The sequence below is a fragment of the Tenrec ecaudatus genome, chromosome X (genome assembly GCF_050624435.1).
Source record: "Tenrec ecaudatus isolate mTenEca1 chromosome X, mTenEca1.hap1, whole genome shotgun sequence".
Taxonomy (NCBI): Eukaryota; Metazoa; Chordata; class Mammalia; order Afrosoricida; family Tenrecidae; genus Tenrec; species Tenrec ecaudatus.
Window position 1 is genome coordinate 151,255,539 of NC_134548.1, and position 22,264 is coordinate 151,277,802.

Consider the following 22,264-nt stretch of genomic DNA (forward strand, 5'->3'; position numbering starts at 1 on the left):
TTCTTTATGCATTTACAATATGCTGTTTCAATTGAAATATGTAAGGATAATCTACAGTCAAGAGATATGGACTTAGAAAAGTAAGGAATGTTTTGATAGCCTTTTTTAAACAAGTATGTTTAATGAAAGTATCTGAAAATATTGCAATAAGACTTTCAACATTTAATAAATTTTCAAGATATTAACAATATGAAATATTAAGAATCCACTTCAAAAATCCAATGTGTTCTAGATCATTCCATTATCGTGTTGCTTTGCGCCTTGGTTAACAATTGTTCCGTATGTCTGAGTGATCAGAACTCCAAGCCCCACTGTCTCCTGGACCTAAAGGCTGGGAGGTCCTGGGATGCCCCCACCTCTTCTGGTCGGAGTAACACCTCAGAGGTGGGGGCTGCAAGGGGGTGTGGGCAGATGGGGGGGGGTGTCCACAGGCCAAACACCCAGAGGCCCTGCCCTGGTGTCTCTGGACACATTCTGCCCCCACTGCACATGGAGCATGGCTGGCCTCTGCCTGAGGGGCAGAATGGTGGCCTGCCAGGCCTCCTAGCCCTTCCTGTTGGCCGACTCCTGAGCAACTCTGAACCCAACACCCTCCCGGAAGTCAGGGTGGCTGCACAGAGTGCCTGGCGAGCGAGCGGGGCCACTGGGCACTTGTGCGCACACTACCTCCCTCCCATCCTTGCTCCCCACCTGAGCAGGAGGCAGCCCAGGCCCTCATGGCTGAGGGCACAGTGACTAACTACTGGAATGGTTTCTCTGCGGGGCAGCAGGCTCAGCACCTCCTCACAGGGGATCTGCTCAACCTGTCCACCATGCCTGCAAAGTGGAAATCACAGGCCAGCCAAGTCAGCCCGCCTCCGCCCAGTCCCACCACGCCTGCCACAGCCACGCGCCTCCAGAGGAAATGGTCCCTGTGGGCTGCACGCACAGACAATGTAAACAGGGCACCTGGCTGTGCTTTCCAGCAGGACAAGGCCCCTCCCTTTTAAATTTTCACAAAAGTGTGTACAATAAAATATGTACATAAGCACTTCAGAAAGTTTAAAAGAATCTCTAAAAAAGTATATATGTACAGGGTTAAAATATCTCCCAGAGCAGAAGGCGCAGGCCTGTGCGTAGGAATGTGTGTGGGACTGCCCGGCCCCCCGCTCCAGCCCATGGCCTGAGCCAGGCTGGCTGGGCCCACAGTCACCAGCCTGAAATGGGGAGAGGGCAGACAGGAACAACATCTCTTGGGGACAGAGACAGCCATGAGGCTGGTGGGCGTGGCCCTGAGCTGGGAGGAGGGAGCCTCCCAACCATGTCCAGAAACTGGAGCAAGATGAGCGGCCCCACCAGCCCCACTGGCCCACTACAAAGGTCCAGTGGCCAAGTACCCAGGGGCTTTGTTGGGGCTGCCCAGTGTGGGGGCGAGAAAGGGGAAGCGGTGTGGCTAAAGGAAGACATTTGGCTGGGAGACATTCATTTCAACATCAAGGGCAGTTGACTTGACCCGACTCTCTGAATTTCAATAAACTGATTTAGGGACACTTCTTGACCTGGAGCTTCCTGTGGCCCAGTCTGGGGGAGGTTTGCCCTGGTTAGACCCCCGGTTTTGTGTGTGGGGGGGGAAGCTACTGAGCTCCCACCATGCTTCGCCCTGCTTGTTTGAAGTGGAAAAAAATCAAGTCAACTTTGTGGTCAGCATAGGTGGCCCGGCTGACAACAGGCAGGTTCGGAGCCTTCCTTTGGCCACAGGTGGGAAGGACAGGGGAAGGTGGCGACATTCCAGAACAGCCCCCCTCCCCCCCCCCCCACAGACGGCTGTGCTGGGGCAGACAGGATGCAGGAGAGGAAGCCTCGGGTGCTGGGAGAGTCTTCTCGGCCTAGCTCTGGCCCTGCTCCTCCTCCTCTTCCTCCTCCTCCTCCTCCTCCTCCTCCTCCTCCTCCTCTTCCTCCTCCTCCTCCGTGAAGTGGGTCTGCTTCTTGCGCACGTTCCAGTGCAGGCACTGGGCCAGGCTCTCGAACCAGTCGCTCACAGGGTCTTGGACGCAGATGGAGGGCAGCAGTAGCAGGAGGTGGTGATGCTGATGCTGTCTCCGTGGCGGATCTCCTGTCTTTTCCGGCCATCAAAGGAAACCCATGCAGTGTTCCTGGCTTCTGGAGACAGTGTGATCTTGAGCTCCACTCTAGCGGGGACCACAATGGGCCGGAAGGACAGCGAGTGCGGGCAGATGGGGGTGATCATGACGGCTGGCACGTTGGGATGGATCATGGAGGCCCCAGCTGCGGCCGCGTATGCTGTGCTTCCGGTCGGGGTGGACACGATCACTCCACCACCCTGTACTGTGGTGATGAGGTGTCAATCCAGGTAGACGTCCACGTTGGAGAAGTAGGAGGAAGGGCCTCTGTCAATCACCACCTCATTTAGGACCTGAGGATGCAGGGCCATAGGATGGCAGGGAGGACAGGGAGGAGGGGCACGGACACACGGCAGCCATGGGGATGGGGGGGGGGTGGGCGGCGTGCGGATTGCTTAAGCTCTGCAAAGGCTCCTCCATGTCCTCTGCCCCCTGCCCCGCACAACCTCAGGTGTCCACGGACCTGGTACTGCATGACCTGCTTCCCAAGCTCAGTGTCGGGGGCCAGCGAGCCATTCTCTCCGACTCTGTTAGAAGCAGCCGGCTTCTGGCCCCTGAGCTCCTTCACCACTCGGACCTTGAGCCGACTCCGGAGCACGATGGCTGCATTCCCCTCTATGACCTGGGTAACCTGGGACTGGAAGTTCTCAAAGTTGAAGGGCGTCAGGAAGCCCAGGGAGCCGAGGTGGAAGGCCATGACAGGAGGCACACTGCCCTGAAAGAGGGAGGAGGCGTACAGCAGGGTCCCATCTCCCCCCAGGCAAATGATGAAGTCGATCTGATTGGAAATGTCATCGTAATCTTCTCGGAAAGTGCAGAACTTCTTCACCGCTCCGAAATTCTCATCCCTCGCGATCGCGGGGTCTTCCAGCTCCTTCTTCTCCACGTACACGATCATGTTGTTCTCCTCCACGAGGTGCACACACAGCTCCTTGAAGGGCTGCAGCAGCCTGTCATCTCGGATCTTCTTGATGACCAGGACACTCTTCGGGGCCTTGTTCCACGTCAGCCTCTGGCTCGCCGGGTCCTGGATGTTCATGATGGTCTGAGGGTTCTGCAGCACACATGCCTTTGGTCCAAAGGTGGTCACTGGGCATGGCCCATGCAGGGAGGAGGTCCTCCTGAACTCCTTGGTGCTCCCCAAGGCGGGGGAGGCAGACAGGCTGCAGGACTTGGCCCAGCCCCGGATTGGGTGGCTGTGGCTCCAGTCCTCATCCCCGTGGCAGTCTGTGCAGCGGTACGCGGTCAGGTCCGGGCTCAGCTCCCGGCTCAGGCTGTTCTTCTGCTCCATGGCCACAGCTGGTGGGCGGGGCTGTCGAGGGGCAGAGACACGCAGGTACTTATTCAATCTGTCTGGCCAATCATCAGAGATGCTGGATTCTACTAAGAGGGTGCGGTGTCAGGATTGGAAGGAAGTTTCTTAACAGCCTTTGGCTCGCAGACAACACAGCCTTGTTGTCTGAGAGTGAGGACTTGCTGATGGAGACTAGGGATCACAGCCTTCAGTCTGGAGCACAACTCAATGCAAAGACCACAACCCTCACAACGGCACCAGCAGGTAACATGACAACGGGGAAGACTGAGGATGTCAAGGAGTTCATCTTGCTTGGATTCTCTATCCATGCTCAGGGAAGCAGCAGTCAAGCGATCAAAGGCTGCATCGCCTCAGGCAGATCTGCCATCTGAGGCAGGCGCTTCCAACCAGTTCTACAGGTGGCTTTCCTTTCTGGATGGTGCAGGGAATTCTCTCTCTCTCTCTCTCTTTCTCTCTCTCTCCTTCCAAGAGGGCTCCATTGTACACAGGAGGAATGGCTTGGGTGGAGGGGTGGGTTCTGCTTTAAGCAGGCCATGTGGTTGTCCCTGCTGGGTACCTCTGGGTCAGCAACCCATAGCGACCCTGTGCACAACAGAAGGGATCACTGCTCTGTCCTCACAACTGTCCCTAGGCTTGAGCCCATTGTTGCCGTCACTGGGTCAATCGCCTCATTGAGGGCCCCCCTCTTTTTCACTGCCCCTCCACTCGACCAGGCATGTTGTCCTCCTCCAAGGACCGGTCCCTCCCCTGACAACATGCCTCGCCACCCTTGCCTCCAGGGAGCACTCTGGCCGTGCTTCTTCCAAGGCAGGTTGGTTTGTCCTTTTGGCAGTCCATGTATGTTCACTGTTCTTCTCCAGCCCCACAACTCAGATGCGTCGGTTCTTATTCAGTGGTCTTTTTGTTGTTGTTTTAAGAGGCTGAAGGTTTTATTAAATGGTTTCTTATGTTGTTTAAACTTATCTCCACTCCTGGTCATTTCCAGCAGGAAGAGAATTAGGTATTCTGGCCCAAACCAGGTCTGGCTATCAGCAGTAGCTACAAGATTATAGGAGGCTTAAGAGAACAATGTAGCTTTTGAGTTATGTCAGCTTTGTAACTATTCTTACCAAAGATCATTTCATGAATGCTGAAAATTATAACTAGATCCTAAAACCCACAGGCTACTGTGACAAAAGCAGTGCTTAGTGTCTCCCCAAAATCGTCAGGAAGTTAAGGGGTGCTTTCACGCAGCAGCAGTTAACACAGCTAGTTTCTTGTTTTCCAGGGGAACTTACTGCTAAGAGCTACTTAAATTCTTTCCGCCACTAACTGAAGACAACTCTGCTGGGCGAGTTGTTTCAGACCAGTTTATTCCTGCTCATCTCTGCTGCCCCCCAATGCAGCTCATGTATTTCTTACAGGCCTCTTGGACTCAGTCGTGCATCAGATTCTGAAGGGTGAGTCAGTGTCATCTTGATCAACCCAACAGCTTCATAACCGGCCGTGCTCACAAGTCCTGGACTTTCTGTGAGTCTGTCCTTGATTTCTGGGACTTCTGAGGAAGGAGAGTCGAGTCATTAGCAGCCCCAGCACTTTCCAAAGCCCCAAACTCGTCCTGTGTGCTCACTTTTGTCTTCACGAAGACTACAGTAAACAACACCTCCTAAAGCTTCTTGTGCAGAGAAGTTTCCAACACCGTTTTCAGCTCTCACCCACTGGTGCTTGTCTGGGAACTTGTGCACTGACGGCAGATCAAGGCCCGAGTGTTGCATGCCAATGGCGGGCGGGCCGGGCAGGCGAGCTGCTGAGGGCACGTGCAGGCTGCAGGCCAAGGCCCTACTGCTCTGCACTTCCTGCAGCATCACATTCGCAGGGTGCGGGTGGTGGCCACCTGGTCAGTCTTCTTTATTCAATGTCCAACTCTCACATGCATGTGAGGCAAATGAGCACCTTAGTCCTCCAAATAGTATCCCTGGCCTTCAATATTCCGAAGAAGTCCCATGAGGCATCGTTACCCAATGCAACCTGTCTTTGGATGCCTTGGCTGTGGCTCCCATGAGCACTGCCTGTGGACCCAGGCAAGACTTGTTTTTCACCGACCCAGTTAAGGGCAGCTTGGGCTTCTTCCTTTAATAGCACTGTTTCTGGGCCAATGCTACCTCCTCACATGACTGTCAATCCAGTCATTTTGGTACAATGACTGCGTATTCCTTCCACCTTCTTTTGATACTTCCTATTTTTTAAGTTTACCCACACGGTCCTTCAATAATGGAGCTGGATAACATATAAAACCAAGCCACGGCTCTCTCTCCCTCCACGTGGACCATCTAGCGGGGCAGAGCTTAATGAAGTCTCAACTCCTGTCTGATTTTTCACTTACATGGTCCCGGATCACACCCATGACTACTCTCCTTGATAGCCTTTTAAGATAGTTGTGGGCATTCTTCCTTGATATTATACCCAAACTCAACAAAGAGCAGTTTTTCAATATTAATTAGTGAAATCCAATAACATTTCAATGAACTTTTCATAACTCCTTACTTTAAAATCCATAGTTTTCGCTTGCAATTTAAATGAATCTTTCACTCACACTTAATTTTGTAACATCATCTACTTGTCACTTGGGAAATAGTCATTTGACAAGTTACATAGGTGAGTATGCTAATTTTTCCTTTATGACGTATAAAAATGCCATGTTCATTAATAGCCCTAATCTGTTTCTCCCCAAAACCATCTTATTGGGAGCCAATACAGATATCACATCATTCCATAGTTCAATCACATTAAGCAGTATTGTACAATTGCTACAAAAACTGTTTCCAAACAATTTCTTCCTTCTTGAACTGCTCAATACCATATCCCCTCCCACCCACCCCACCCCATTGTACCTCCTAAGAACCCTATCAATATGGGTTCATCAATCCTGGGTTTCATACGCTGGAAAACCGAAAAATATTCAAGGGAGTTGTTACCCCCAATGACAAAATACATTTGAGATAAACCCCAATATGAGAAACAAAACAAGAAAACACAGAAAATGTTGAAAAGCAGGTCGGGCCCAACATGCATCAGAGGGGATATATCCCTAATCTTATCAAATAAATCTTTAACAAATAGAAACTTTCGAGTTTATAAGTGACGCTAATTTCTCTTTGGGGCTGGAAATCTTGATTTTTGTATTTAGCAATAACTGCCATCAAGCATACTCCTTGACGTGGCAAATTTTCTTCTTGATTTGATGAAAAATGCCAGATCCAGAAATGTGAGTTGTAACAGCTGAAGCATTCACTTGTCTGTCAAGTACAAACGGTGTCCCAGAAGCAGCTGCAGCTAGTTTGGCTTGCAGCTCAAAGAGGTACAGTGGTGGTGGTTATTTTTTATTCCTGGAAACAATCAGAGTTATTATTCAGCAGAAGTGTTAGATAATCAACAAGGATGTGTGCTCTAGGAATACAATTTAATAAAGGTAATAACATCAGTGACAGAGCCCTGGTGGTGTAGTGGCTTACTCTTCAGTTGTTAACTACAAAGTCAGGAGTTCGAAAACACCAGACACTATGCTAAAAACAGATGAGGTTCTGTAGTCACATAAAGAGTTACAGTCTTAGAAGCCCATAGGTGGTGTTGTAACCAACTCCATGGCAATGAGTTGGGTTTCTGGAGTAATGAACCCAGCAGTTACTAGGGTAGTTTTAAGTGAAACTGGTTTTTTTTTCCTTCTTGCCTGATAGTGTGCTTTGGGTGAGAAAACAATGACTAGTATCATTCAGGGCCACTGCCCTTGGCTCCTGTGAATCAGGTAAAGGTACCTGTGGTTTTACCCTCAAATGTTCTTGCATCATCAGTGCAAATGCCGACATAGTGACCAAAGTAAATGATGTCTTCATGTAATTATGAAATCATTTTGACTTCATAGAAGCACTGATAGTGTCTTGGAATTCTTCGGGGTCCACTGATGGCCCCTTGAGAACCATGGATTGAACAGTTTTCATTTCTGTTCGCCCCCAGATTCACAGTCCACAGCTTTCTACATTCTGTTCTTTCAAAGATATGAGAAGTTTTATAGATAAACTCAAAGTCAGAAGGATTTTCTTATTATTGATAAGAAGAGAGGCAAAACTACCTCCAGACTCATCATACGATTTTACTGCCACATCGAGATTGCTATTTGCAATCGCAGGTATGTATCTGTTCACTTGGTAGATGTGCTGCTGAGAAGTTCCGTGCATATCAATCCTTTCATCAAATAGAATTCTCTTTTCAATGACCTAGAGGACTTCCTTGAGAAGCTGAAGTAAACCATTTTAACAAGGAGAGATACTTTATATTGTAATGATCATAGTGTTCATTTTACAAATGGTTACAATTTCAGGGGTTGTAAAGGACTAAAATATATATATGGTAACTGTATGCCGTGTCAATCATGTGTCTGCAGTGTCATATCTGTGGATATGCACAGTGCCAACCTAGGCAGTCCGTGAGCCAAAAATGCCTCCTTTGCTCAATATTTAATGAATTAGGTTAAAATTATAATAAAGTTGACATCAGTAACTATCAGAGAAATAGACAGATTTCTGACTCCTCTCTGATTAATCAGAATACCAGGCAGCATATGGAGATCATTTGTCGGTGCTTCGTAGTCTCTGCCCCTTTCATAAATGGAGTTTCCTCTCCAGTTAATCCCATGCCTACTACTCCTCATTGCTTTTCATCGGAGATCAGTTCAATCATTTGTGCAAGCTGCATTGTTTATAGGCACATGCCAGTAGAACCTATGTCACGTGAGGCATTGCTAGACCAGGAATCAGACGATCAGAAATAACTTCCTGGGATTAAGTTTCTGATTTAAAATGAGGATTTATTTCATAACTAGGTGATTTTAAGGGTCCTTCTATCCAGGTTTTCAAAAATTTTTTCCTTGGTTTTATTATTGTCCTAGAATTACAACTCAAGCAAACCCATGTTTTTCATACTATTGGATAATTATATATGATAAACTGCCTGAAGCTTACAATGACATTTTATTCTGTCCTCTTGGGAGTCAAGACACCAATGAACTCAATTGTACCAAATAGTTGACAAATGATACTTTGAATAAGAAATTTCTTCTTGACTATGCTACATTAGGATATTATATTTGGGCTTTACTTTTAAGTCACTCTCTTATTTAATGTTATTGCATGAAACTATATCTACTGCTTTGTACTCCATGTTGCCATATATACAAAAATGTGCTTGCCAACAGAGAAAAATGTAATAAGTAACAATGACCAGAATCAATGAAAACTATTTAATAGTAATTTTGGCATTCTTCACATAAACCTAAGAGAATAAATGTGTTTTCTATTTATTCTGGATGGATTCTGTGCATTTTTCAATGGATAGTTACCTTAGTTACCTTCGTACCTTCCTGATTCTATGCATGTTGTTATAATATTTATACACTTGAAAACTTCAATTATTCTCTTTCATATTCCTGATAACATGTCCTAAGGATGTGAGATGAATTTTTACCATCCTTGATCTTAAGGAACATTCTGATTGTATTTCCTCTGAGACAGATGGGTTTGTCTTTCTGGCACTCCATGATACTTTCAATATTCTCTGGAAACACCATAATTCAAAGGCATCAGTTATTTTCTGGCCTTACTCAATGTCCAGCTTTCACATGCATATGAGGTGATTCAAAATAGCATGGCTTGAATTCAGCGCACTTTCGTCCTGTAAGTGACCTCTTTGTCCTCTAATACTTTAGAGAGATTTTCTTTTACAGGCAATTTATCCAATGCACTATGGTTTAATTTCTTGACTGATGTTTCCATGACTGTTGATGGTGGGCCCAAGTAAAATGAAATTCTTGAAAATCTCAATATTTCCCCATTTAGCATGATGTTGTCTATTGGAATTTTGTGAGGATTTTTGCTTTATTTACATTGACTTTTTTTTTCATTTGTTATATCTATTTATTGAGCCCTGATTATGGGGTTTCACGAGTTGGTATCTATTTGACGACAAGAAATAAGAACAATAATGTGCCACACATTTTACAGAGTATCACTCATGTGTGGGGGCTTCAGAAAGTTCATGGGAAAATTCCATCATCTTATAATTGCATTATTTTCCACATGTTTTTGAAGTCCTTTAGTATAATGATAGGCAAGATAGACAAAGTCTTGTTTAATGAGATGCCATTAAATTAAGCAAAATACAAGTAAATTATCAGGACAGAGATAAGTATAGCTAAGTTATGGGACAATTCATTATTGAAATGCTATGAAATAGTATACATTGACTTTTAATCCCTACTGAAGACTGTCTTCTTCGATCTTCACCACTAAGTGCTTCAAGTCCTCTTCACTATTCTGAAGCAAATTTGAATCACTTGCATGTGCCAAATTTGTTAACGCGTCATCAGGACAACGTACCTCCTCATTCTTGAAGGGTAGTATGGGCTATCCTAAGATAATTTTGTTGGGGACCTATACCCATTCTTCAACCCTGATCTTTCTCAGACAGACTTCCTTTTATTCCCCAAACTCAAAGAACATTTAAAAGGTGTAAGCTTTGAATTGCTCGAGGATGCCCAAATTGCCATATCTGACATGGTGTAATTTAAGAGAGAATTCTTCAGAGAAGGTGTAGAGAAATGGAGAAACTGACTTCAGAAATGCAGAGGCTTAGATGTAGAATATGTTGGGGACATATTGTTGAAATGTTTGCTTTCTTGAAATTGGAGCAAGTGTTTAAAGTGTTGCTTAATAAAGATTTCTATGATTTTGTAAAAATATTTTTGTAACTTCATATTTAGCTTCCGATGTTGCCCATGTGCCAGGTTTATTTTATTTAGATGCCAACATACTGTTTCTTATCTGCTCTGTTTCTTCTTGGAATTCCTTGTCAACTTGTGGCAGTCACATAATCTGTCAACTTGAGGAAGGGGTGAAGTCTAGTCTGTCAATCAGGTCACAGCTTGATGTCTTCATTAGGAGGCGTGACAGAAATAAATAGCTCACTGAACGCCAGACACAGAGACACTCCCTTTGAGACTGTTGACAAACCAGATGGAGCTATGCTGATGCAGCCAGACCCCTCCAACTGGAGGAACCACTTGGCCATGTCAGTGGCTTCTACCGCCACTGGATACACAAGACTCTCCACCCACTGGTGTTTGATCTTTCTTCCTGCATTTAGTGTCATTGCATCTGCTGTGTGGATCTGTAGAATTTATAGACTGGTAATGGACACATGGGCTGATATGGGATTTATGGACTTGACCTGGACTGGGCTGGGATGTTTTCTTAATGAACAATTGCTCTGTTGATATAAAGTTCTCTCTTATACACATATGAGTGCCTATGAATTTGTTTCTCTAGTCTATCCAGAATAACACACAACACTTTCCTGCTTAGAAGATCTTTCTTATCTTTTGAATGAATGCTTAAAAGAAAAAAGGTCATTGTTGTTACAGTTTTTAGATGCCCTCGAGTTGGTTCTAACTCATCAACACCCTGTGTACAACAGAACAACATACCAGCCGGTTCTGCACCGTCCTCACAATTGTTCTTTTGCTATAGCCCAGTGTTGCAGCCACTGTGTCGACCTGTCTCGTAGAAGGCCTCTCCCTGTTTCTCGGCTCCTCTACTCTACCAAGCTGGAAGTCCTTCTCCAGGGCGGAGTCTCTGCTGAAAACTTGTCCAAAGTACTTGAGACAAATGCCCTCTTCTAAGGGGCATTCCAAAACAGATTGTTGATTATTTTTATTATAAAATTCTTCCAAAAGAGATTTCTTGATTATTATTTATTTGTTCTTTTAATATTCTTTGCCAGCACCATAATTCAAGCTCATTGATTACTCTTTGGGCTTTCTTTGTTTTAAATCATTTTATAGGTGCTCGTACAACTCTTATCACAATTCATCTATCCATTCTTTGTATGTCAAGCACATTTGTACAGTTGTTACATTCAGCATTCCCAAAACATTTGCTTTCTACTTGAGCCCTTGGTATGAGCTCCTCATTTTTCCCTCCCTCCCTGCTTCCCACTCCCTCATGAATCCTTGATGACTTATAAATTATTATTATGTTGTCATATCATGCACTGTCTGATGTGTCCCTTTGCCCTCTTTTCTGTTGTCCAACTCCCACGGAGGAGGTTATATGTAGATCCTTATAATTGGCTCCCCCTTTCTACTTCACTTTACCTCCACCCTCCTGGAATCATCACTCGGAACCAGAAACACAGGGAATCTAGGACAGATGATCACTTCAGGACCAGTGGTGAGAGTGATGATACTGGGTTATCTTATACAATGTCCAACTTTGACTTGATATGAGCAGATTGGCAATACCATGGCTTGGGTCAGGCACACCTTAGTCCTCAAAGTACCACCTTTGTTTTCGCAAGACCTTAAAGAGATCTTGTGCAGCAAATTAACGGAATTCAATGTACCCCTTGATCCCTTGACAGATGTATCTATGAGCATGGATTGTTGGTCCAAGCAAGAAGAAACCCTTAGCATTTCAATCTTTCCTGTTTACAATGATGTTACATATTGGTCCAGTTGTGAGTAGTTCTGTTTTCTTTACATGGAACTTTAATCCATACTGAAGGCTGGAATCATATACCTTCATCATAAAATTCTTCAAGTACTTTTATGTTTCAACAATCAAAGTTGTCTTATCTGTGTGTCAAAGTTTCTTAAGACTTCCTCCTATTTCTGATACTGCATTCTTCTTCACATGATCCAGCTTCTCTGATTATTTGCTCAGCAAACATACAGATTGAGTAACTATGATGAGAAGATGGAATCCTGACACACACCTCTCTTGATTTTAAAATATTAAGTAATTTTTTATTCTTTTCCCAGATTTGTCTCTTGATCAATGTACAGTTTCTGCATGAGCACAGTGAAGTGTTCTGGAATTCCAGGTCTTTTCAAGGCTGCCCATATATTTTTATGTTCCACATGTCTTTCCATAGTCAAGAAAACACAAGTAAACCACTTTTGGTAGTCTCTGTTATATCCAAGATCCATATGACTTCAGCAATTATGTCCCTGGTCCTGAGACTCTAGAATCAGAGGGCATTCACCTGGGTGGAACAGGGAGGCCCCAGGTTCTCTTGCCGGGAAAACTTCTGGTTGCCCTCCAGCAGCTCCATAGAGGTGTCACTCAATTGGCCATACTCCTTAGCACTTGTCACTCTGGCTAGTTCCCTTCAGCTTCCATTGCAACTCCTGGGATAGTAGCTTCCCTCTGAGGACATCCTGTTTCTTGTAGCAGCTGCAGTTCTCTCATAGTCTCTGGAAAGGCAATACTGACCAGCAGTCAAGGATCATTCCCTTAAGGGTGATTATTCATGGTTCAGGGAAGGGCTCTGAGAAGATATTAGGAAAGGAAGATAGGGGGGAAAACATGGGGTTTCCCAGTAGACATAAAGGCATGGAACAATCCATATCTCCCCCAAAAGGGATGAAGAGAAAGATACACATTTCTGAGACCAGGACAGGGAAAGACGGGAAAATAAGAGGGTGCTAGGGCTTAGGAAATGGGATAGAGTTGAACCATTGCGAGCCAATCAACAGGAAGCTTTACACAGTGCTAGAGAAGGCCAGGGAAATTCTGGGGTGTGGGATCCGATTGTCTTAAGATTTACTCTGGGAAGGGAATTCACGAGCTTCTGAGTAACGGTGTGCATTATTGAGACAGTTCGAATCTCATTTCCTTCTTCAACTAAGACAGGACCATCACTGTATTCCACAGTTTCAACACGACCTGTGGGAAAGAGCTAACAAATCAGATCAGGGAGTTGAGTCACTGAAGGTCTGGCCTTCAAATAAGTGAAGGTAAACACTTTCTCTCCCATTCTCTGGGAAACAGCTGAAACATAGCATTCTGCAGGTGTTAGGTTATACTCCACTCCGGACCAGAGAATAATTAACTAAAGATATTCTTGCTTCTTTGTTTGCCTTCAAAAGCTTGTCAACAAATCCTTTGTGGGAGAACGCGTCATGAAATGCAGGCTATATGACAAATACTTTATATCAACCTGCCTCAAATAAAGTTCTGGAACCTGGATTTCCTATGCTCTTTAAGCCCCCTAAACCCCGACTGTATCTTCTTTCTTCTATCTCTTGTTTATCTTTCTCAATTGGGACCATTCCCCTTTTTGATCCCTGGTTCAATTTGTGAGGAAGGCTGTCACTCTGACACTGGGGGGAAAGAGAGACTCCCTAGAACTCAAGCATGAAGCTGCCTAGTATCTATGGGTATCTATGAAGGATGCTGGGGAGTGAAATAATACTCACAAGATTGGGTTGGATACTTCTTTGGATGAGAGGCTTCAAAGGACTCACACAGGCTCCCAACCCCACCCCCCCAATCAATGTGAACCATAACTATAACTATCATAGAGACTAAATTCATAAATATGATAAATGTCTAGTAAGGAGCTGTGGTGGTTCTGTGGCTAAGCATTTGTCTGGTAACCATAAGGTCATCTGATTAAACTCCATGGGAGACAAGAACCATTGATCTGCTCCCATAAAGAGTCCCCCATATGAAAACATAGGGGGTCTGCGAGTTGGAATCAATTCCTTGGCACACAGCAATAAATTGGTGAATATTAGGAAAAAGTATGACTAAGACACACAATAGTGCTACCAGTTTATACGTGCACATGTTAATTCCAAGCCAACTGAACTTAAACACTCCTATGGATGAGTTCCCTCAATAACACACTTATCTCAGTGTTCTTGGGGTGTTTTTTCCAAAAAGGTAAAACTCACACAGTTTCTTCCAAGGGAATCTGCTAAACCGGATAAATCTAGGCAGCTCAGAAAATTATGGCAACTGGGGGCAATCCAAAAGAGGCTATTGATAGTTTGTTGGGTTTTTGTTTGTTTGTTTGTTTGATTTTTGTCAAAGAACACAGGAAAATCCCTTGGAATTAATAGACGTTTCTGGGAAATTGACAACTACATGTTTTCATCAGGACAATGCGTCCCCTCATCCTTCTAGGCTAGCAAGGGCTGTGCTGTGGGAAACGTCATGGGAAACCTAATCTGGTCCTTCCTACAACCCTTTTCCTAGGCCTTCAGATTCCTTAATGTACCCCAAATTCAAGCAACTTTACAAAGGGACACTACTTGAATCCCTTGAGGTGGCCAAAGTTGCTGATTTGGTGTGGTATAAATTGAAGACTGAAGAATTCCTGGCGGGGAGGGTTACAGAGATGGAAATTCTACTTTCAAAGGTGTATATACCGAGTTTCTAGACAAATTTCTAGGAAGCCCTTCACTCAGCAAGCACACTTTCTGCCTAGAGGCACTCGTTATTGTCCTTCAGTGGCCTGGGAAGCCTACTGCTTTGGCTTGGCTGTCCCTGATTCTCTGCTGTCTCTAGTGATTTAGCGCTCTGTCTCCAGATGCAGGAGTTTCAGAGTGGCACAGGGATTTCATACTCAGAAGGATGTGCTCCACTCCTGGGCCATCTTTCTATTTTTAACATAGTTTCATTGGCATAAACTTCAGACATCATACAATTTAATCATTCAATCATATGATCAATCCAGTTACTGTCTGCAGAGCTACATACCATGGATTTCATATTCAGAAAACCATACAAAATACAAACATGTAACAAACAAACAAAAACAACATCGATGACTATCCAAAAGAAAGAAACTTCAGACAGAAAGAAGCAGAAAAGGCAAAAATAAATAAATATAACAACTTTAAAATGGGTCCAAAGGGAAATTAAATGATAAATGATTTTTACTTACCTATATCTGCCATAATTGCACTCTAATATCACGATTATTCACATCCTTGCCTTTTCCAGGGGCTTAACCCATGTGGAGACCCAACAAATGGATTTTGTGCTTCCACTTTCATTAATAGCCTTCTGCAAACTAGGTGCTCACAATTTAAACTCCAATACCTTCAGAATTCAATTCTATTATTTACAATGTTTGAATCACACAGACTGGAGTACTTCTTCCATGGGGATTTACATGGCCTCTCACTTAGAAGACTGCTTGTAAGAAGACAAACCTTTATGAACCCTAGATGCTACTATTTTTGATAGCCAGGTACCATCTAGTTGCTTCAGCACACTTTGCTGTGGCACACATATCTTCAGTGATCTCTTCCTGTGGGCGAGCATCAAGCAGGACCATGTCATAAAGAATAATTTTCTTGGATTGGGGCTAGAGTTAAGTGTAAGCCCCAAATGCATTCATGTATATATGCTGTACATATGTCCCTAGTTTCTTTTAAAGACATTATGTTCTTTTTATGATAGAGAACATTATAAATCATCCCTCTGGGGCATAATGTAATTCTACTGATAGCATTATTAATTTAGAATTTAAAGCACTGTTGAGAAAAGGTGTTATACAAATATAGGCCGGCTACAGACTGCAATCAATGAATAATTGTCTGGTACAAGTGAAATTCTTAAGTGATTGGACACTATGGTACACAAAAAAACAGGAGTTGGTGATAGGGAAGCATTTTCAATAACACATTCACAAAGGCAGAACCATGCTTTCCTGATTAATATATGTCTTACGAAAGCAAGAAGGCCATAAAAATGTCTGCAGACTAAGGCTTACTGGTAGAGTGGGGAGCCTCTGAACACTTGGTGGCAGAGCTAAAAGAGCTTTGCAAACTTGTCCATGTAGACATGGCAGAGGCCAAGAGGCCAAGAAGCCATATGTCTGAGGCCAAAAGATGTGCTTACCTATGGGCATAGCTAACAAGAGACTGTTCTGACCAAAGCACAATATCCTGACCGTTTTTTAGCCTGAATTGCTCCCAGTTAATATTCCCAATAAAGTCCATAATTATTTTGTAAATGTATATACCTAGATAGAGGATATGTTGGGAAACGATGACTTAGATTTTTGTGTTTAATAAATGTTTCCATTATTTTGTGAAAATGCAAGGTGATGTATACTTGCTTTCGCATATTTAGCCCTAGTGGCATACTGGGTTCCACATTTGGCTGTAACCACAACCTCAGCAGCTTGGGTTATCTCTTCCTATTAAGATTTGAAGCCCCAGGAAGGCTAGGGAGCAGATCTACTCTATTGTATAGATTTTCTGGGACTCAGAATTGACTCAATGGCAGCTAGAGTTGATTGTATAAGGGCCACTGAGGCAATGCCAAACTACATAAACGTTTGTGAAAATAATCTAGACATAGATGCACATATATTTGCATATATAGTAAGAACTTTTCTCATATCTAATTTGCAAATGTTCTCTCCCATTTTGTGCATTCTCTTTGCACTTTTTTGACAACGTGCTTCACTTATTCAATATGCTAACCTGAATAAATGATACGTGTGCTACAACAAAAATGTATTGTGTGCATCCTGTGTACCTCTCAATGTATCAGGTGCAATCCAATGATTATAACAGTCAAGAAGCCTGTCCATTGGAGCTTATCTTCCAAGTGGGGAAGAGAGAAAACCACCATAATGTTCAAACAGTTGATTTTCTACTGATACAAGAAGTAGGAAAGATAACCTGATGGGCAGCATAGCAGTCCCCTAATTTATAACCAGGATAGTGACTTGCTTCATATATCTCTTCTAGGCCTCTTCTTTGTAATTCCCATGTAATGGGACCTTGTCTTCTTTTATTGATGAATCTGGGTGAAATAGGGAGGGTAGATGCTGATAAAATTACATGAATCTGTTCTGAGTGATTGTTAGCAGGGGTAATTGTGATTTAAATATCTGGAACCTTAACCTGGCCATTGATCAGTATTGCCACCCCACAGGAATAAAACGAGCCATCTTGGAAGTGTGATCAAGGTGATCCAATACTATCAAGAAAGAATAACCAGAAGAAGAGAGAAATCTCTGCACACTGAACTTCCTAGATCAAAGACACAGAGCTATGCCAATAGAGAGAGAGAGCAGCAACAGAGTCAATAGCCAGAGCAGTGTTTCCCAGCCCATGGATTCAGTCAACCTGAGTACTTTGGGGCAGGAAGTGAGATTGTGGAGTAAAGTGCCACCAGGTACTTAATTGGAGGATCTAAGTTGCTGACTCAAGGAGCTAGAGCTGAGTGTCTTTGTGCTGAAGCTGATGATGGAGTGGACTGCCCTTGAAGCATTTATTGGCAGTACTAAAAGGGCTTTGAAACATGACCAGGCAGGGCAGAGGTCTCAGGCTGAGAGGTCGAGATCCAAATACAATTGTACCCATGGGCATGGCAAAGAAGAGATACTCCTGAGAACAAAAATTTCATTGTATTGCATGAGGTTGATGTGGACACTGCACGCGATGATGAGACACACTAGAGAAGCTGAGAATGTCCTCGCAGGGACCACTGGTGCCAAAATTTGTAAAGAAGGGGAAAGACCGGTAAGACCTCCGACTAATAAGGACCAGCCTTGGGCTGATGCTGAGTTTGATTTTCCTTCCCCTTGTGAAGTCAGAGGAAGCCAACTGTTGCCACATGCCAATCTTACAATGACTTTTCAAGCTTTATCCCTCAGAAACCTAGAGAGCAGATTCTCAAATATTGATGATTCTAGGTTTCTTGTAAAAGGAGTAATAAAGTTGTGTTTGTCTTGACTGTTTAAATCCTAAACCATCCACTAAATGAATGGCACTATCCACAGAACTATAATATGCCCATGGGGATAATTTATAATGTCCTTCAACAAATGAATGATGATGTCATTAAGTTAAGCCAGAGACATATATAAACCATAGAGATATGGATGGATTTGGGGCTCGTGCAATCACAGCCTTAATTTAAAGACAATTAGTCATTATGAAATGACCCTGCTGGATGCCTGCTCCCAGGAAGAGGTCACTGAAAATAAGGGTGCTATAGCAATGTGTTCTGAAGAAAGTAGATGGTGCCCAACTAGCAGGACGCCTAGAAATTTGGGTCTTAAAAGCTTTTCTTTTTTTCTTTCCAACAGTTTTATTGGTATGTAATTTATAAAGCATATAATTCATGAGTTCAGCTATTCAATCATACCAAGGACAATTGTACAATCACTTCCACATGACTTTAGAGCACACACACAAACACCCACCCCAATGGTTAAATCGTCTTTAATATGAGTTATGCAACCACAATCTTTTCTACTGCTCCCTTCCCACTACCATCTTCATTATTTATTCCTGAAATCCCCTTTCCCTCCCTATTATCTACCCCAGCCATGAATTCCCATATCCTTTTTTATCAGTTATTCTCACTATGAATCCACTCCTCCTGTCCTTCACAACCTGGAGACCAAAAAGAAAACAATAAAACACAAAATCGTGCTAAGGTGATAAGTGAAAAAACATAATAGAACACACACAAAAATGCAAATAATGCATAAGAAGAAAAAGATCCCCAACAACATTCAAAAATCAAGGGAAGAAATTTCTGCCATGGAATTGGTAAGAGATATTTGCACCAAGAACAGATTCAGGTTGCATTTATCTAAAGGGCGGTCAACTGTCCGAGTATGGAATTTGATCAAGCACCATCAATGTCACCATTGATGGTAATAAGGCTGATGGAGTCTGTTTCTGTAGCTAGAGGGGAACTGCCAGTTGCTCATTCTGACTAGCTACTCTGCAGTGCATTTGGGCTCCCACTGTCCCACATAGCCCTCCACAAATTGGGTGTTCATAATTTTTGCTGATACTTTTCTCCTCACCATATTCAAATTTTGTATCTGTTGTCTTTGGATCACACAAGCTGGTGTCCTTCTGTGTGGACTTGACTCCACACTTAGATGGCAGCTCATGTGAATATAAGCCTTTAAGACTCCGGACACTATACCGCTGATAGGCAGGCACCATCTGAAATCTTCACCACAATTTGCTGTAGCACCCTTATTTTCAATAATCATTTCATGGAGGTGAGTATTGAGCAGGATCATGTTAAGAGAACTAACTGATCTTGGATTGGTGCTGGAGTTAATTGGGAACCCAAGATCCATCTGCTCGTCCATGGGATATGCACGACTCAGGTTTACATTGGCAGCCATAGTATAACAACATCAAAACTCCATAATACCAACTCTGCCAATAATAGCAACAGCCAACCAGGACAGAAACAGGAAAAAAAGGAAGATAACATGCCAAAGGCAGAAAAACAAAACCGGCAGAAACAACAACATCAACATCAAGTACATCAACAACATCAAGTACAACATTGTCAATCATCCCTCTGGGGTATAAGGTGATTGTACTGATAGCATCTACAATTTTCTCAATGACACAGTGCCCTGTACACTGTCAGCATGAGGAGTCTATTCGAGTACATTTCCACCTTGCAATGCAACCCATGAGTTGTTGCTGTACATTATTTGAACCCCTAATTGATTGTGTTTTGTTTATCCTATGTATGGGTTTTGGTGCCTGGTCTACATTCCTGGATCAATGCTTCCAAGTGCAGATCTCTGCCTAGCAGATTGAAGCCTCCCATGACGCTGAGAGGTGGGCATAGGGGTGCTAAACATATGGTGATCTGGGTTCCTTTCAATGGGACACACTCCAAGTCAGGCGCCCCCCACCCCACAAAAGTCCAATGACCACATGGAAGAACTCTCTAATTATCTCTAATAATACAGCCAGCCTTCTGTATGGATTCCCATTGAATTTAAGGAAAACAACACTCCTTCCTCATAATCAGACCAGTGGCCAACATCTTGATAAACAGGAGAGAAGACTGAAATTGTACAGGATTGATTGCATTTTCCAATTAGCGCTCATGGAAGCTGCAGTCAAGCTATCAACTGAGGCACTGCATTGAGCAAATCTGCTTCAAAAGACACCTTTTGAAGTGTTCAAGGGCAAAGATGTCATTCTGAAGACTAAGCTGAGCCTGACACGAGATGTGGTATTTTCAGTAACCTCATGTGCATGTGAAAGCCAGACAGTGAATGAAGAAGAGCAGACAAGAATCAAAGCATTTGAATTACTGTGTTGACAAAAACATTGAAAGCTCTTTGGGCTGGCACAAAAGCAAACACAGATGAAGGCTGCTGTGTTAGTCTGGGTTGACTAGAGAATAGAACCCAGAGATCCTCATATACGTATATATGAGTCCAGCCTTGTCCCGATCAAGTCCATAAGTCTGATATTTGTCCAACACTAGTCCAGCGATGACTGCTTAGACTCATATAACATATGTAATGATTCAAAACACAGGTAGATCATAAGCCTGGGGGTGAAAAGCTTTGTGGATCCAATGTCAGTGGAAGCATCACAGGGCTGTCACATATTTACACCATGTGGCTCACTCAGGCTCCACATAACTTCTAACAGAAAGGTGAGACAGAGAAAGAGAGCCCTTAAAGGTTTCAGCAAGTCTACATGTGGCTCATCACCAAGATGGCCAAGGAAGAGGGAGAGAGGAAGTTCAAAGAATCCTCATGAGAATGCCATGCCCAAAAGGAGACGTCATCATGCTGTGACCTAACTACCAGGCTAGAATACCCCCCTTCCCTCTTAATACCCTCAGGTTGACACGAGATTATGTGACGACCACAGAAGTACTTCCAGGATGCTCCTTAGGTGTGAGCATGGCGAGATGCTTGGTGAAGTGGAGGATCAGTGACAAGGTGGGCTGGCACTGGGGCTGCAGCACTGGACTCCAGCATGGCAACACTTCTCAGGATGGTGTAGGACTGAGCAGTGTTTCCTTCGCTTGTATCTAGGGTTACTGTGAATCAGAACCTACTTAACCACAGCTAGCAGCAATATCTTTGCAAGGGCTCTGGTCACCTCGCAAACTCTCTAGTTCCCTTTGGTGGACCACAAGCACTTTATGTGAAGTCTTACGCAATCATTTTGTGGGAGTCCCAAGACCATAGCTATGAGCCTGTAAAATAATTCACTAGACTTCCCTAGAAAGAAACAAACAACCCAGTGTACACTTTTAAAGAAAGAGTTTTGTTATGCCAGTTATATCTCAGGACAGCTGTTCTAGAAGGAGAAACGAAAAGATTCCTTTAAGCAATATCTCCTTATTGCAGTCAATAGTCATTCTCCTGAATGAAATCTCTCCTCATATCTATCTGGATGTCTGTTATTTGATACTAGCATTAAGTCAACCATATATTAAGCATGCATGGTAAAATATGCATAAATATGTGAACAATGTCTGACAAGCCAAGTGTCCTGTTAATAACATTATATTACAAAACTACTGTAACACCAATATTTAAGTTTACTAAATGTGGGATTGACTTAAACTCCTCAATATCCACCAACCTACGTTAACCTCTTGCAATCATACCATTTTTTGACCTTCAAAATCCTGGGAGTAATTTGTTATATACATATATATATATATATATATGTAATTTTTTGTGTCACTGCCCAAGAGTAGGGTAAACTGCTGGGCTGGTTGGTTCAGGGACTCAGTCACATAGTTAAGGTTCCAATTTCATTGTGTCTTGCTCTGCCGCCCTCCCTGCCTGCCCTTTGATATCCACTCAGTTTCCCAGACTTCAAAACCCACAAGACAGTGTCTGAAGAAAGTTGAGCCTCTTTTGCTCAAAGTCCATCTTAGGAATGAAGTATCCTTGGGCAGAAGGCTCTTGACCCACCCTCCAGGAATCTTGACTATCCTGTTACATGGATCAGAATTGCAATATTCACTCAGACTCTGGTATGTAGAACCAGGAAGCACCTTGTTTATCTGAGATCAGCCAACACATCCCTTGAGAGAAAAAAACAGTTTAACTCATATAGAATCAATAGACCTGTCTCTACAATCTGCCTTATTAACAATTAATGTTTGAGGGGACTGCTGAATCAACAGCAGCAGGCCACTTACTGTTTTAGGGGGTAATTTTCTGTCACTTCCTTAGC

The 22,264-nt window shown here is 43.6% G+C and overlaps 1 pseudogene; it reads right to left on the reverse strand.

The window, feature by feature from the left end:
- Window positions 1–1,865: 1,865 nt before the first annotated feature.
- Window positions 1,866–3,432, reverse strand: LOC142433790 (NAD kinase-like; annotated as a pseudogene).
- Between the last annotated feature and the right edge of the window lie 18,832 nt (window positions 3,433–22,264).